The following is a 17,988-nucleotide window of genomic DNA, read 5'->3' on the forward strand; positions in this document are numbered from 1 at the left end:
GAATGGGTCACTCAGTCTTACACTTCCGATCTCACCACCAGACAGTTCTACCTGCTGCCGTCTCATCAGGTCTTTTATCTCTTTGTTGAGGACTCTCTGTTGGCTGGAACTAGCATTCACCGCCACCTGTTGTAGAATTACAATTACCTCTGAAAGACCATTTTCAATCACGTTAGTACCCACAGTTATTTTAGGGTGACTTTCACGACGGTCAATGTCCACAATAATCACTCCCTGTGCCGGTAGTTCAACTTTACCAATTTTAATGGTCATCTCCTTGAACCCCATCTGCGGCACGGGCAAGCCATTACTGGCGATGATGCTCAAGTTACTGTCTGGATACCGCGTTATATCAGCATCAGTCCAATACTGCTTAAAAAGTACATAAGGGATAATGGTTACTTGCGACCCAGTATCCAGCAAGGCGCTCATGGGGATACCGTCCAGCACCACGGGTAAAACCGGGCGCCCCCCAAAGTACTTATCACGCCAATTATAAGGGCCTCGTGACCTTATGCCTGGGGGTTGGCCCTCTGCCCCAGGTTGGACCCGTTTAAATTACAGTACCTGGAAATGTGTCCGGGCTGGTTGCATCGACGGCAAATGGGCTGTCCATCCTCTGCGTAGCGGTCTGTGTGCCTCCCTCGGAATGACGGGATCCTCCTCTGTCGACGCCACGGGACATCCTCCGGACTTGAAGCCAGCTCGATGGGTCTTGACGGGTCCACTTGTAACGCCTGGACGGTCCTGGTCAACGCCGCGACGCTCCTGGTCAGCTCCTGGACTTGGTGATGCAGATCTTTCAACAGGGCTTGGTTCAGGGCCTGTGCATCGGCCCCCACAGAGTCCATAAAGTAGGGCGCCACCTCCTGGTGGTAGGGGAGAGCAGGGCGCCAGGGGTTTATAGCGACACTTGTTGCGGGTTCACGGAGCACCCTTATGGCCCTGTCCTTGAATTGGGCAAAGGTCAGATCAGGGTTCTGAAAGAACATGAGGCGCAGCTGGGTCCTGTGGGCGCTAGACAGCAGACCTTCTATAAACTGTTCTGTTAGTAGCTTATCCGTTTCCTGCACGCTGCCAGGGTCAGCTTGTTTGATGGCTCTCAAGGCTTCCTGCAAATTTAGGGCATAGTCTCTGATGCTGTCCTGTGCCCGCTGCTTACATCCATAGAACCGCATTTTAATTTCAGCGGAGGTACGTGTATCAAAGGTACCCCGCAGCCGGGCCAGAATACCCTTCACAGTTCTTTTCTCCTCAGCGGGCCATGACTTTACCTCCCGCTGGGCTGCGCCAGTTAACTGCCCTGTCAGTATGCTAACCTTCTGTTCCTCTGTCAGGGGGTAAACTAGGAATAAACTGTACAGCCTTTCCTTAAAGTCAGTTAGGACATGGGGCTCCCCTGAATACTTAGACAGCCAGGCCGCTCCAGGGATGTAAGGCAGGAAAATTGGCATCACCGCTGCTGCAGCTGCGCTGGTGGTAGTGGGCGCCTCCGTGTCTGACATTTTCCTCCCCCCTAGTTAAGCGTGGCCTACCTTCCAACGATCCTCCGCTGGTGCTGCTCCGAACGAGGACCTTGCGTCGCGTCCTGGTGACGTCAGCGTCGCTCTCTCTCCCTTCCAGGACCTTGCGCAGCGTCGGTGCGTGGGGCGGAGCTTCGGGTCTCGCGCGGTTTGGACGTCCACGCCCCTCTTCTTCCCGCACGGTGTCCTGAAGATGGCGTCTGTTGGCTGGAAAACGGCAGAAGATGGCGGGAACCGACGGAAGATGGCGGGAGACGGCTCCGGATGGCGGGAAACCTCTTTTCAGGTGCGTGTATAGTCTTTTTCAGGCACGCAATACCCGTTTGTGGCGGGTTGGTAACTATCCTGCCGACTACGCCAAAGCTGACTCGCCCCCTGGGCCGTGGGGCACTCGGATCCGGCAATAGGCGAACGATGGGGGTAGTACTGGCTACCCGGTTCCGTGGCTCAGGGTGGTCAGACCAGTGGTAGTCTGCCATGCGCTGTTGGTAATGTTCGACTACGCCACCCGTGGATTGCGGTCAGTGCGAACCGCCGCTGCAAGGCAGACCGCTGGGGCTGATGGTGTATGCAGCTGGGGTAGTGTGACTCCCCACGGGAAGAGTGCGGCCTCAGGGCAGTATAGTAGAAGATGGGGGTGATGGTGTAGGGCGTCCCAGCGCCGTTAGTGCTGGAGGAGCAAGGAGCACACAGACAACAGGTTGCAGTCCAGGGTCTTTACTAGAACAGGTGAACTGACCCACAAACAGGCCCAGCTAGGAGGGGGGGGCCTGGACGTCTGAGAGCAAACGGGAAATTGGCCCTGGTCAGGGTGAGGGTGTAGGCCTACCGTGCTCTGCGCTCCTTCTGGCTATTTCCTCCTTATAGGGTAACAGCCCACGGTCCCGAGCTCACCGTGTCTTCTCGCCCGTATGGCCTGCAACTTGGGTCCCTTTCTATTCCCGGCCTGGTGCGGCTTTGCTGGTCCCTTCTGGTGTGGCGGAACCTCCGGGCTTCTTAGGCCAAGGAACATACAGTCCCCTGCGGACTGGTTATCTGCTGTAGGACGTGGAATCCTCACAGCCTCAGATGCCAAAGTCTGGTAAATTGGGTTCTTTGTCTGCCAGGACAGGCGCACTTCCCCTCTTTTCCCTGGCTTGTGACTCTCCTACCGCCACACGTCCTCTTAGGGTGCAATACAACTGTCCCTCACTGCTCTGGGACACCTCTCAATCCAGAGACAGGTCGTCCAGTTCTCCCTAACCCTGCCCCCAGTTCCAGCTTTTATAGGGGCAGCCTGCTCCCCCTACTGGCCTGAGACAGGAGGTATTGCATGCTAATGTTCCCCTGACCAGAGAACCTCCCCCTTGCTCTCAGACACAGCTTTATTATATTTGTGGCATCCAGGCCTGGGTGACACATATTCTTTACCAGGTGTTTAAGAACACCCTCTACGCATCCAGAAACTTGCTCAGTAAGGGTGCCCACACATGAAATAATTGGTCTTCCTGGATTACCAGATTTGTGGATTTTGGGAAGCCCTAGAATGTCCCTATTCTTGGATTCATCAGGCAGACAAGATACCAACTTGTTTAGTTCCTTGTAATAGTCCTGTGTAGGGTCAGACTTCAGTTTTTTGTATGCGTAGCGCATACCAGAGCGATACTGATCACCTGAGCTGACGCGCCTTTTTTCCGGGGGTTCCGCAACAGCTGCATTCTGTTCTGATGAAGGTCTGATAAGGACCGAAAACGTTCAAACTACTAATCAAATGCACAATAAAAACGGAACTTTTTTGGCATTGTCTTGAGTGCCAAGTCATTTTTCTTCTGCATTATGGATGGGCTGGATGCCCTGCTTGTGCACCAGGAGCATTAACTGCATGAGTGCCGTGTATTACCTGATGTGTTGACCTTCTTCTTTGTTAGTGTGTTGTCTCATCTAGAAAATTCATGTCCATATCTCAGCATACAGATCTCAAAAAGTTGGTCGCCATCTTGGGACTCGCCTCTATCTGGTAGGGTAAAAAAACAGTAAGTGAGAATAGCTCTTGGTTTTTCAGCCAATCCCATCCATGTATTGGTCTGACAGTCATTTGCAAGGTCCATTATTTAACGTACATTCAACAACTACTTTAATTTATTGTACCTCCATTAGCTAGGACGACTTTTGTCATGAACAAATATAACTGTTAGCAGACTAGATGTGAAATCTGACAACTATGAAAAGGGCTGCCACAAACAATCTCAATACTAGCCATTCCACTTAACTGTTCGCATTGACCACTTTGTTGATCATTCCTGTACAGAGCACCTTGCCTCTGCAAAGTCCTCTGGGCTACATTCAAGTAGTAGCTGATTACCGGTGGAGGAGGCCGACAGAAGGCTAGTGAAAAAAAGGGTTCAAAACCAGACTGACGATACCAAAGACAGTAACAGCTGACTTAAATGAGATCAAGAGGATAGTCAAGCTCAAAACCAGAGTGTCTGCACCAGGGTCAGAAACAACATAAAGGACGAGAGGAGAAGGAAAGCCAGGGTCAATATCAGAGGGAGAGAATCAATGTTAAACATTGTGTTATGTGTGGCGCCCATGCCGGTCCAGTTGCCACAGAGGTACTGCATCTCAGCCAGAGGTGTGGTACGCCACTATCAGGTAAGGAGGGAGCACTACCCGGGACCCAACCTCTCACATCCAGCACTACACCACTTCATAAGGGAAGGTCCAGATAGCTCCTAAGGGAGAGCACAGGCCTGGTCCCTGTCAGGAGGGTGGAACTAAGTAGAGGAGGTGGGTGGAGGAAGTAGCTCAGGGTAGCACCGAAAGAGGAGTATATAAGCAAGGGTAGAAACATCTAGAAGGGGCTCTGAGGAGTGAGTTCAGTGAATGAGGACTATGAGGAGTAAGGTCCTGATGGTGAGAGGGCCCAGTCAAAGGGGCCCAGGAGGAGAGTGAGGAGAGAACATCGCAGCAATGGGAAAGGCTCCAGAGATAGAAGGGATCCTATGGGGCACGTCAATGCCACCATGACTACCCCAATAGAAAAGGACCGGCCTGGCTACCGAGTACCTCATCATTAGGCACCTGTCCCGGATCTTTGCATCCCTCACCCCAGTTTGCTAAAATCTGTTTTGCTCCATGTCCAGCTTTGAAGATGGCCTGGCATGATCCCATGCAGTCATCTACATAAGCCTGTATAAGGTTCCCCAAGACACTCACCTGTCTTAGTATTAAGACTAGTGTTGAGCCACCCCCGTAGTGTTCGAGTTCGGTTCGGTTCGTCGAACACCCGTGTGTTCGCCGAACTGTTCGTCGAACTGTTCGTCGAACACCTTCGAACACCGTTAAAACCAATGGCAGGCAAACAAAAACACATAGAAACACATAGAAAACACCTTCAAAGGTGTCCAAAAGCTGACAAACTGCTCAGAAGACACAACTAACACATGGAAAAGTGACAAGTACATATAGTCATGCGAAAAGAAAAGAGGTGGAGGAGTAAAAGGAGGGGGAGACACAGATATAGGCATGTCATGCCCTTCTAAAATCCAAAAAGTGAGAAGCCGAGACGGCCAGTCCGCTCCTGCCCGTGCCACCTCCGTGTCGCCGGGTTTGTGCCAGAGCCGCGGTGAACCCTGATGGCCAGCCCCCCTCTCCCAATACTGGTGCCTGTCCGCTGGTGGGTCGAGAGAGCCCCCCTGTGGTGGAGGCAGCTCTAAGCTTTTTAATTTAAATTGTCCCTCTAATTTGAATGAATACACTTTAAATCCATTTACAAGGATCTATTGGAGGGCAAGTCTCATGCCAGCAGCCGCGTAATTCCAGCTCCAGTAGCGTCCACTAAAGCTGCTGCAGTTAAAAAGCTTTTATAAGGATCGAGCTCGGCTGTCCACCGCAAGGCATCCTAGTGCCAGTCCCAGCCCCTATGCCTTGGGGTGCCTCCTGATGCTCTTCACTAAGTATCCCGTGGTCCCGAAGCATTTCCTTTGAAAAAATTAAGTGTCCAAACTACAGGTGGTGTAGCTTGCTTAACAGCCGGGATAATCCGCTGACTAGCAGACACTGCTACTAGGCACAAAGTATTTCCTGGGCTAGATGCAGTTAAAAATTTGTAAGTAGATACTCTCGTTGGATGCTGAGAAAGCATTCCATAGAGTCTCCTGGCACGCCATATATGATTCTCTTAAAAAGCTTGGGGTAGGGGTCTAGGGGACCCTTTTATAGCCAAAATCACGGCCCTGTATCACAATACGTCACCTAGGCTGAAGATAAATGGAACTGTATTACCCTGAGGGCTCGGTTGCTACAGACGTATTGCACCTCACCCAGAGGTGTGATATCTCACTCTCAGATAAGGATGGAGTGTGGATCAGGACCCGACACCTGCATGCATTACACCACATTGCCGTGGGGCAGGGCGACCAATATGCCCCTGAGATGGGCACGACAGTCCCTGTCCCTGGCTGGAGTGGGGGGAGGGAACACTGAGGAAGGGGAACCCTGCAGTGCAGGAGCAGGGAGGAAGCAGTTCCTGGGTGCATTGAGAAGGGAGTATAAAAGGTGGGCACCATCTTAGTTCAGTGCAGAGAAGTCTGAGCAGAAGTGGCAGGGAGCAGGGGCTCTGCATGAGCTCTGCTCCGGAGGCGGGCCTAGTAACAGAGGCCCAGGCCTGCAAGAGGGAGAAGGAAGGAAGAGGAGCGGAGAAGGCTCCAGGAACGAGGAATGAAGGGATCCCAGGGGTGCGGACGGGCGAGTCGCCACCGCACGCCCGAATCCACCTGCGTGGAGGGGTCAGGCCAAAGGGGGAGACCGGTCCCCGAACTAGTGGAGGCAGGAAACGACCCTCAGCTAGAAACCGGAGGCTCTGACATTTTATGTGGCGCAGCCCCTTGCTCCACCCGCTAGGAAGGCACCACATAGGGTCAGGGAAACTGGTGCCAAGTTTACCAAGAGGAGGCCCGAGGCAGCCGGACAGAAGTGTTGGTAAGAAAGGCCAGACAAAGGACACACAAAGGGGGTCCTGTGAAGCGCTCCAAAGTTATCTGGGAGTTGTCTGAGCCCCTCACCTGGTGAGCACAGTACGACGTGGGCAGCCGTTACCTGCAGACGTGGTCTGGATAATAAGAACTGTGAGTAAAGGCCCTGAACTGCATCACTGACTCCGTGTCGTTACTGCTGCTGCCCTGCACCATCACCCCCATCCTCCGCATACACTGCCCTGAGGCTATACTCCTCCCGTGGGGAGTTATGCTACGCTCTGCTGCACCCACAACACCAGCCTTAGCGGTCTGCCCTGTAGCGGCGGTTCACTCTGACCGCAATCCACGGGTGGCGTAGTCGGACATTTAAACATCAAAACCACATAAATAGTTCCGCCACTGGTTTGACCGCCCTGAGCCACGGAACCGGATCGCCGCCACGAAGACTACAACCACCAGCATCCACCAAAAAGGGTCCGGCTCCGGGTGTCCCAAGGCCCAGGGGGTGCGTCAGAACATTTTCATCACCTTTCACAATCACCAATGGGACAAGGCAGGGATGTCCTCTGTCCCCTCTCTTATACATCCTAGTGACGGAGCACCTGCTCTCATCAATTCGCCATAACCCCAATATTAGGTGGATTGAGGTGGGAGGCACCGAGTACAAGTGCTCTCTATTTGCTGATGATGTCCTAGTATATATCACTCAATCACATATATCCATCCCTGCTGTTATGGCTGAAATAGATCACTTTGTTACATGGTAAAATTTTAAAATCAATGCAGTGAAGTCTGAGGCCCTCGATGTCTCCCTCCCTAAATCCATATAGGATTCCATCCAGTCCAACTTTCCCTTTGCCTGGCCCTCACAGGGTATCAAATACTTAGGAATTCCTATTCATAGAGACCTCTCCCATCTATGTTATCTTAATTTTGGGCCCTTTATTGAACAATTCCATACAGACCACGGTTGGCAAGTTGGAACTGTGAGATTCACTACGTGCACCACTGGTATTTTGTGGAAAAGCACATGTAAGATTCTGCAACAGTCTCTGCTGATACTCCTGCATGCGTGCATCCCTTTCTATGGCAGGAATAATTTCTGCAAATTTACTTTTGTACCGGGGATCTAACAGTGTGGCAACCCAGTAGTCAGGATTATTTCTAATTCTCACAATTCGAGGGTCATGTTGCAGGTAGTGCAGCAAGAAGGCACTCATGTGTGTTGCGCATCCAGGAGCACCAAGTCCCTGTTGTGTTGGTGGCGAGGTAACAATCATGCTTCCTTCCTCTGTCCTCTCCCCCCAACCTCGCACAACAGAAATGTGATCAAGGTCTCCCTCATCTGATGAGTCTTCCATCAGTTCGTCCTCCACTTCTTCCTGGGCTCCTGCACCTTCCTCACTAGTTTGGCTGCTACCATGCGCCCTGGTAAAACCATCTCCCCCACCCTCACATGCCTGCCGCCTTGGTGCTGCCGACCGTCTGGACCTTGCAGATGTTAGCCCTTCCGCATACAACTCCTCCTCCTCTACTTCCTCCACCTCCTCTTGTGCCACCACCTGACTCCGAATTCTGTTTAACATGTGCTCCAGCATGTAAATCACCGGAATAGTCATGCTGATAATGGCATCGTCAGCACTAAACATCTTCGTCGCCATTTCAAAACTGTGCAGAAGGGTGCATAGGTCCCTGATCTGAGACCACTCCTCCAGCGTGATTTGCCCCACCTCTGAATCTCGTTGGCCCAGGCTATACGTCAGAACGTATTGCACCAGGGCTTGTCGGTGCTGCCACAGTCGCTGCAACATGTGCAGAGTTGAATTCCACCGGGTAGGCACATCGCATTTTAGCCGGTGAAGTGGCAGGCCCAACGACTTCTGTAGAGATGTAAGTCGCTGAGCTGCGGGATGCGAACGGCGGAAGTGAGCACACAGCGACCGTGCCCTCTGCAGAAGGCCATCTAGTCTGGGATAGTGGGCTAAAAATTGCTGGACAACCAGGTTCAACACGTGAGCCATACAAGGCACGTGTGTGACATTGCCCCGGCGAAGGGCCGCACCCAGGTTTGCAGCATTGTCGCACACGGCCTTCCCTGGTTTCAGGTCCAGTGGAGACAACCATTCATGAAATTGGTTCTCCAGAGCTGACCACAACTCCTCAGCTGTGTGACTCACATTTCCCAGACATTTCAATGTAAAAACCGCCTGATGACGTTGAGCCCTACTGCCAGCATAGTAAGGAGGTGTGCAGGATCCCTTCTGCGCAGTTAGAAAGCTTGTGGCATGACCAGACAGGCTTTGGGTGCAGGTGGAAGACCGAGAGGAGGTTGAGGAGGCAGAAGCAGTGGAGGAAAAATGACATAAAGAGGATTGACGCACAACTCGTGGGGACGGCAAGACTTGGACAGCAGCCCCTTGTCCTGCTGTCACCATAGTTACCCAGTGCCCAGTCAGCGACATGTAACGCCCCTGTCCATGCCTACTCGTCCAAGTGTCTGTGGTGAAATGCACCCTGTCACACACAGAGTTTCTCAAAGAAGCGGTGATGTTGTGTGCGACATGCTGGTGGAGCGCAGGCACACCTTTCTTTGAGAAGTAGTGCCGACTGGGCATCTGGTACTGGGGCACTGCGACGGACATAAGGTCTCGAAAATCCTCTGTGTCCACCAGGCGGAAAGGCAGCATTTCTGTAGCCAAGAGCTTGCAGATGGTGAAATTCAACCTCTTAGCTTTCTCATGGCTAGGAGGAAATGGTCTTTTACTTGTCCACATCTGAGGGACCGAGGGCTGGCTATTGTGCTTAGACGGGGTTGATAAGGGTGTCCCCGGCAAACTGCCGGTCTGTGAGGAAGATGCAGGCGGACATGTTAGGTTGCCTTGATCCAAAGGTGGTGCTATCGATGTCGGACAGCGCTCAAGACCAGCTGGTGTTACCACCTCCAAAGAAAATGATGACCTGCCAATCACGCTGGCTGTTGCGGGTAAAGAGGTGGCAGGTCTGCGCCCCAAAACAGGTGTGACTGCTGTCCCCCCAGTCACAGAGGATGAAGAGGCCGCGGATGCACAAGATATGGCAGACGGTGGTTGGCCCGGCCGGCTAGACCGCATTGTAGCACACTGAGCTTCCCACTGCAACTTATGCTTCATGTCCATGTGCCGGTTCATGCATGAAGTACTCAAACTATGTATTTTTTGGCCTCTACTTAGCTTTTGCTGACAAATGTTACAGATAACACGAGTTGGGTCATCTTTATCGATCTGAAAAAATGCCCAGGCTATGCAAGGCTTAGCACCCATGCGACCTGAAGAGCCACCACGACTTGTGGTGAGAGGCAGAGTTGTGTTTGAGGATGCAGTTGTTGACGTGCTTCCAGTACTACGTCTCTGTCCAGGAAGGCGCAACCTGACCTCGTCGTCACTAGCATCTTCCTCCACCTCCTCTGCTGACCTCATCTCTTGGCTGACTGTGGGTTGACAGTAAGTGGGATCTCCGACCTCATCATCATCACCCTGTGCGTTATCACACCCGTCGTCCTCAGAGCCAACCTGTTCCTGCCCTGACAAAAAACTAAAGTTGTCGCTCCAATCAGGTATTTGAGTCTTATCATCGTCTTCCTCATTGTCTCCACCAACAGGAGTTACAGTTTGGGAATGAGGGTCTACATTATGGTCAGAACCTTCTGCGTCTGGTCCTGGATCCGACTCATAAAGATTCTGGGCATCAGTGCAGATCATTTCCTCGTCTGGATTCACAGAAGCGCTGGAGTCGACCTCTGATTCCCAGGCTATAGTATGAGTAAACAGCTCTGCAGACTCAACCATCTGTTCTACCTCATACTCAGACGGGCAGCTGGAGATTTGGGAGCTGTGAGGAAGCAAGTGCGATTTGGGTGACACCTTTGAGGACTGGAGTATTTGTGATGTTGAAGTTGATGTGGAGGAGAGCCCACTTAAAGGAGCACTTGATATCCGTTGAAGCACCTGCTGTTTTTGTGCCTCATCTGGAATTTGTAGCGATTGGCGTGGCCGTAAGAAAGGGATCTTATCACATTGTCCGCTAAAAGAAGTAGACATTTTAGTTTGGCTGGAAGATGGTCTTTCTTCTGCACCTACCCCACGGACACAACCTTTTTTCCCCTTCCCAACACGCCTATTCCCCTTTCCACCAGCAGCAGGCCTTTTTCCACTCATTTTGGTGGTTAACTAATTCACAACTCTGGAGTTGTTTGCACAAAAAAACAATGGATGGTAACCGAGCAGAGCTGAGTGGCCAAACTGTGGTATTAGGCCAAAACTATTGGCTGGGTTAGATGCAGAAAAAAATTATTTTTAATTTGCAACCTGATGGAGGTCAGTATAGATGGACTAATAGACCAAGTCCCACACACCGCTAGAAGCCCAAATATTTTTTCAGAGCTAGATGCAGAAAATTTTTTTATTCAATTTGCAACCTGATGGAGGTCAGTATAGATGGACTAATAGACCAAGTCCCACACACTGCTAGAAGCCCAAATATTTTTTCAGAGCTAGATGCAGAAAAAAATTATTTTTAATTTGCAACCTGATGGAGGTCAGTATAGATGGACTAATAGACCAAGTCCCACACACTGCTAGAAGCCCAAATATTTTTTCAGAGCTAGATGCAGAAAAAAATTATTTTTAATTTGCAACCTGATGGAGGTCAGTATAGATGGACTAATAGACCAAGTCCCACACACCGCTAGAAGCCCAAATATTTTTTCAGAGCTAGATGCAGAAATTTTTTTTATTCAATTTGCAACCTGATGGAGGTCAGTATAGATGGACTAATAGACCAAGTCCCACACACTGCTAGAAGCCCAAATATTTTTTCAGAGCTAGATGCAGAAAAAAATTATTTTTAATTTGCAACCTGATGGAGGTCAGTATAGATGGACTAATAGACCAAGTCCCACACACTGCTAGAAGCCCAAATATTTTTTCAGAGCTAGATGCAGAAAAAAATTATTTTTAATTTGCAACCTGATGGAGGTCAGTATAGATGGACTAATAGAACAAGTCCCACACGCTGCTAGAAGCCCAAATATTTTTTCAGAGATAAATGAAGAAAAAAATTATTTTTAATTTGCAACCTGATGGAGGTCAGTATAGATGGACTAATAGACCAAGTCCCACACACTGCTAGAAGCCCAAATATTTTTTCAGAGCTAGATGCAGAAAAAAATTATTTTTAATTTGCAACCTGATGGAGGTCAGTATAGATGGACTAATAGACCAAGTCCCACACACCGCTAGAAGCCCAAATATTTTTTCAGAGCTAGATGCAGAAAAAAATTATATTCAGTTTGCAACCTGGTGGAGGTCAGTATAGATGGACTAATAGAATGATGCTATGCCCAAAAGATTTTACTTCACTAGGTGCAGTAAAAAAATTGGTATTCTATACACAGGTGGTATATCTTGCAACACAGATAGGCTACTCCACTGACTAACACACTCTGCAATAGGCCAAAAAGGATTAGCTTTGCTAGATTCAGCCAAATGCTGTGAAAAAAACTTGCACAGCACTGGCACAGACCTGCCTGGCAAAAACTGATAGGAACTGATGTAACCTAGTCCTGAAAAGGACTCCAATTACAATTAGTCTTTACTCCCACAATCTATCTATTTAAGAGCACAGACCTGCCTGATAAAAGTCGTAGGAAATGCTGTAACCTAGTCCTTAAAAGGACTGCAATCACAACTATTCCCTACTCCCAAGCTATCTGTATATTTGTGCGAAAATTGGCTTGAAATTAACAAGGTATAGCGCACACAGCAACAGCGGTGCCGTCTAACACGCAGCTGCAGCAGTGAGAAAATGGTGGCGACGGGGAAAATGGCTTGGTCTTATAGGGCAAGGACATGTGACATACACTGCCAATCACACATGCCCTTGCTTGTGTGAAAAAAAGCACTTCGCTCCGTGTGTGCGCTGCTGATAGGCTGACAGATTGCACCTCCCCACTGCAAATGCGGGAAAGAGAAAAAAAAATGGAGATCTTCATTGTTCCTGCAGAGATCCATCCCCTGCCCCTCCCCCCGCCCCGCTGTACACTCAAACTGCGTATTAACATTAATTTTCATCATTACTGAGAAAAAATCCAGTTATGATTTTGGTGCACGAACAGTTATCGAACATAACCTCGAACAGCCGAATTTTTCTCAAATTGTTCGTGTTCGCCGACCGGCTCGAACACCGCCCAAAACAGCTCGAATTTGAGATTGGCGAACAGTTCGAGTAGAACAACGCTCATCTCTAATTAAGACTTTCTAGTATGACTTTCTTGTTGCTCCGGAGTTCTGTCTGCTACCTGTCTGTGGTCTCTCTGACGTCTCCGTCTTGCCTGTAGCTTACAGTATCTCTGCTACTTGTCTATGGTCTCCCAGATGTCTCCAGCCTGCCTTCAGCTTCCAGTATCTCTCCTACCTGTCTGCAGTCTCCCAGACATCTCTGGCCCGCCTGTAGCTTCCAGCATCTCTGCTACCTTTCTGTGGTCACCAGGACATCTCCTGTCTGTGACGCGCCCCCTGGGCCGTGGGGTACTCGGTGCCGGGCCTGTTGTTGTTTGGGGAAGATGTCACAGTGGCGGTGACCCGGTCCGTGACCCAATGCGGTCAATCCGAGGGGCTTATTTACAAGGGATTAATAAAGTTCTAGGTATATATAGTTCGTGGCGCCACCTGTGGTATGTGGCTATGTGGAGCCACCGCAGCTGTTCTGGACCTCTGGAGCGGGTGTTAGTGCAGCAGGGTTGGTTCAGCTCTCCACAGGTAGAGCATAGCTTCAGGGCAGTGTAGATGTTATAGGTGATGCTGGGTGTTGTAGTGCAGGGTTTGATGGCGCAGCAATAATCACTGAGACAATGGGATGCAGTCCTCAGGGTCTTTACTCACGGTTATTGCAGTCCAAGTTACAGGTACCAGTGTAACTTCCCTCGTCGTGCTGCGCTTACTCAGGGTGGGGTTCGGGCAACCCTCAGATAGCTCCGGAGTACTTGACGGGACCCCCTTCTGTGTCCTCTCTCTGGCCGTCTCCCTGCACCTCATACCAAGTGTCCCAATCTGGTACCTGCAGGCCTTGTCGGGCGATGTCTGTTCCGTCCCCTGGGTCCTCTATAGCTACCTTCATGGTGAGACTGATATGGACTGTTGGCTGCAGGACTTGAAATACTGCAGCCTCCGGTTTCTAGTTGAGACATAAAGTGCTCTGCTAGTTGAGGGACCGGTCCCCTTTGTGTGGCCTGACCCCTCCACATCCTGGTGGATTCGGGTGTACAGGTGGCCTCCAGCACTGCCCGTACCCCTGGGGTCCCTTCCTTTGTTCCTGGAGCCCTTCCTGCTCCTCTCTCCTTCTCCTTCAGTACTGGGCCTCTCCTCAGGCCCTCTGCCTGAGCAGAGCTCCTGCAGAGCCCTGCTCCACTCCTCTCCTGTAGACTGTTCTGACTGGACTGAACTGAACTTAACAAGATGGCTTCTCTATATATACCTTCCTCTCATGTGCTCCCCTAACTACGTCCTCCACCCACACCCACTACATGGCTCCTCCCCTCAGCTAGGGACCAGGGACTGTGCACTCCCTTACGAGCAATCTCGTCCTACCCCCACTGCGTGCATGTGTTGGATGCAGGTGTTATGGTCCTGAGCTGTACTCCTTCCTTACCTGAGAGTGAGATACCACACCTCTGGGTGAGATGCAGTACCTCTGTGGCAACCGAACCCTCAGGGGCGCCACATCTATCTGCGGCGTCCAGTATCTCATATGACTCACCTTTCTGCTGCCCCAAAGCCCATTGCCCATGTGCCCACCCAAACCTTGGGTTTGGAGGATCCACCTCATTAGGTGAGCCCAACACAACGCAGGGTCAAAGACAAGACAGGTGTGGAATCAGAAGCGCTAACAGGATAAACACGACAGGAGCAATATCCAATCCAATAAATCCCCACATACCACATGCCATTTATAATACTGGTGCCCCGGTGTTATGCAGTGAGAGGAAGAATAGTTAGGGTCTTTTAATTTAATTGACTGCCATGAATACCCACATTAAAGATGGAGGGTGATGCCAAACCATCCTCTGATTGGCTGTCTGACTAGTTCCCATCATTGAATAGTGTAACATCCCTGGCGGCGTGCTTGCATAGTGCACCACCTCCCACCATGCAAGACCGCAATCTTACCCATCAGTCCAGCCTGCAAACCTTGCTCCAGTTCATGCTATGTGCATTTCTCTTGTCTGACTGCTTAGGGCGGCAGCCTGGTTACTTTTTGATTCTTATAGCTGCTAATGCGTCTCCAGCCTATTGCTGTGAGTCACTGGATATTTAAACCCCCTTCACCCAGAAGGAGGTGCCTGAGCAACACTAACTATCAGTGTGCTCCTTGCCTCTGAGTTGCCAGGTCTTGTCCTGTATCTTGTCTGTTTCTGCCAGCCTGGGGGCTGCATACCCAGGCCTGTTATCTCTGACTTCTTGTCTGTTTCTGCCACCCTGGGGGCTGCATACCCAGGCCTGTTATTTCTGACTTCTAGTCTGTTTCTGCCACCCTGGGGGCTGCATACCCAGGCCTGTTATCTGTGACTTCTAGTCCATTTCCGCCACCCTGGGGGCTGTATACCCAGGCTCGTTCCTGTATCTCGTTGCAGTATCAGTTCCTGTCTGAACTGTGTCCTAGCCTGTTACCTGTTTGTCTCTATGTCCGTACCCTCCCTTTTCCTTCAGTGTCTGAACCTGCACCTAACTCCAACTCGTTGTCTCTGTACTTCTGTTTGTGAGTTTTGTGTCCACTCGCTACTTCATTGTAAGTACCTTGTGTGTATCTGGTTCTGCTTGTCCCTTTTCCCTTCCTCCGTATCTACATCTTGTGTTCTAGCCATCTTCCTGTATCTTCCTATCTGTTCCATGTGAACAGAGCCCTGTCCTCTCTGCCTGTACCGTCAGCCCTGTTCTGCTCTGCTTGCTCACCGCTCCGGCGGTTTTGCTCTGCTTTGCCTAGCCCACCGCTCCGGCGGTTCCTCTCTGCTCTGTCTTGTCCACCACTCCAGCGGTTCCTCTCTGCTCTGCCTTGTCCACTGCTCCGGCGGTTTCGCTCTGCTCTGCCTTGTCCACCGCACCTGCAGTTTTGTTCAGCTCTGCTTGCTCACCGCGCCAGCGGTTTCTCTCTGCTCTACCTTGCCCACCGCTCCGGTGGTTCCTCTCTGCTCTGCCTTGTCCACCGCACCTGCGGTTTCGCTCTGCTCTGCTTTGTCCATCGCTCCGGCGGTTCCACTCTGCTCTGCCTTGTCCACCACTCCGGCGGTTTTGCTCTGCTCTGCCTTGTCCACCGCACCTGCGGTTTCGCTCCATTCTGCTTGCTCACCGCTCCGGCGGTTTTGCTCTGCTCTGCCTTGTCTACCGCTCTGGCGGTTTTGCTCTACTCTGCCTTGTCCACCGCACCTGTGGTTCCGCTCTGCTCTGCTTCGTCCTCTGCTCCGGCGGTTTCGCTTTACTCTGCTTGTCTACCGACTGCGGCTCTGTTCCTGTCTCCCAGTCTGTACTGGACCCTATCCAGCCTGCGCTCCAACCTGCTAGTACGTACCTGTCTGCACTCTAGCCGTGCTTGCCAGTATCTCCCTGTCTGCACTCTAGCCATGCTTGTCAGTACCCACCTGTCTGCATACCAGCCGTGCTTACCAGTACCCACCTGTCTGCATATCAGCCGTGCCTGCCAATACCCACCTGTCTGTATGCTGGTCTAACCTGCCTGTTCCTGCATTCCCCGGTGTGGGTCCACAGCTGTGACCGGGGTCTGACCTGGAGTAGCACCTGGTCCCTCTGCTCGGTTCCTCCTTGGTGCACGGAGTCGACTGAGCCGCCGTGCGACCTTGGTCGGATCGGGTTGACACTTAGTTACGCCCCTCCAGGCACTCCTCGGTTCATGGTACAGTGGGATCACTAATCACGCTCTCGCCAGTCAGTCCGGGCGCGAGCGTAACAAATAGTAAGTGTACCTGTAAGCCTTGATCATCCAGAACAACTGCCATTCCATTTGGGTGGATAGCCATCTGCATTGCCTCATCTCTGTCCTTATCCACATGTAGACCCAACTGCCAGCGACTGGAAGAGAGCGACAACTCAGATGCCCGGCGGGGTAAGTTTACCACAGGTACCATCTCCTAATGGGACCTCTCACTACAACAATACAATGGTAACAAAAAGAGCTTGATTATTTAATACAAAGCACAGTAAAACATTTAGAACACAGGAGGAGAAATATCTCATAGGGTTCATATTGTCTCTCTTGCCCCATCGCTTTGCATTTTGTTAATTTATAGAAATAAACTATTAACACTCTTAATTGTTAAAGCATTGTCTCTTTGCAGCATTTTTTCTACACGTCTCTAAAACTTTTTTCTTACAGTACTGTATGTGTCAAAGAGTGAGTTAGGGTAAGTAGAGAATGCTCAGGCGCTGTGTTACATAGCCGGCATCTGCCTCTCAAAAAATGGACCTCACTCTGACCAATGAATTTAATGGGGCAGTGTAGACGGACAATTTTTTCACGGACCGAATCTGCATGTGAATCGTATAAATTGGATGAGTCTCGCATATTCAAGTCTATGGTTGTGCAAATAAACAGGATTCCATGCACATTGCATCCATACTGCTGTAAAAAACAGATTGTCAGAGGTAAAAAAAATTGTCAGAGATTTTGAAATTCTGACAATTTTTTGTGAACATGGCCCGATATAAACTATCGACGCTAGTTCTGATCGCTGCTGTTACTCCCCTTTAATGCTGCTGTCAATCATTGACAGCAACATTTAAGCACTGCCCATTTGTTGGGGTAGCTATTGACCCCGCCATAATCCGATGAATTGCAGTGGTAGCTAAATATCCCTATGGATGCTATATTCATTCTTCTATGAAGTTTAGCCACAGGCTTCATGGAAGACCATGATTTTTACCATATGCTCCAATATTAAAAGCGAGCAAACAATCACTAGTTCAAGTCCTTGTATGTGGACTTGAATTTTTTTTTTCAAAATATAAAAAAATAAAAAAAATAAAAATTTCAAGAAAATCCTGCAGCTCTTTTAATGTTGCTATCAGCCTTTTGGCAGCCTCCTAGACCACTTTTCTTCTTGTATTTTCATCAGTTTTTGAGGGACATCCATTTCTGGGTGATGTCACTGTTGTGCCAAATGTAAGCAACTTCTTGATGACGTGTTCACAGTGTCTACGTTAAATCTAATGCCTTGGAAATGTTTTTCCACTCTTCTACTGATTGATAACGTTTAACAATAAGATCCCTTTGCTGTGTTGTCAGCTATTTATGGCTTTTGCTGTAAAATGCAACTAATAAAATGGCAGGAAAATCCTCCTAGAACAGCAAAACTTTCTTTGAGGTTTATCAGAATCTCTTTAAATGATGTCATAAGCTTATCACAGCCTTCCTCAATGTCCCACCAGAAAGCGAACAGCTAGGACACAGAGATTTCAGCGTTG

Source organism: Phyllobates terribilis, unplaced genomic scaffold, assembly GCF_046119375.1.
Source record: "Phyllobates terribilis strain yellow unplaced genomic scaffold, ASM4611937v1 Scaffold_2__4_contigs__length_985480577, whole genome shotgun sequence".
In the NCBI taxonomy this organism is placed as follows: domain Eukaryota; kingdom Metazoa; phylum Chordata; class Amphibia; order Anura; family Dendrobatidae; genus Phyllobates; species Phyllobates terribilis.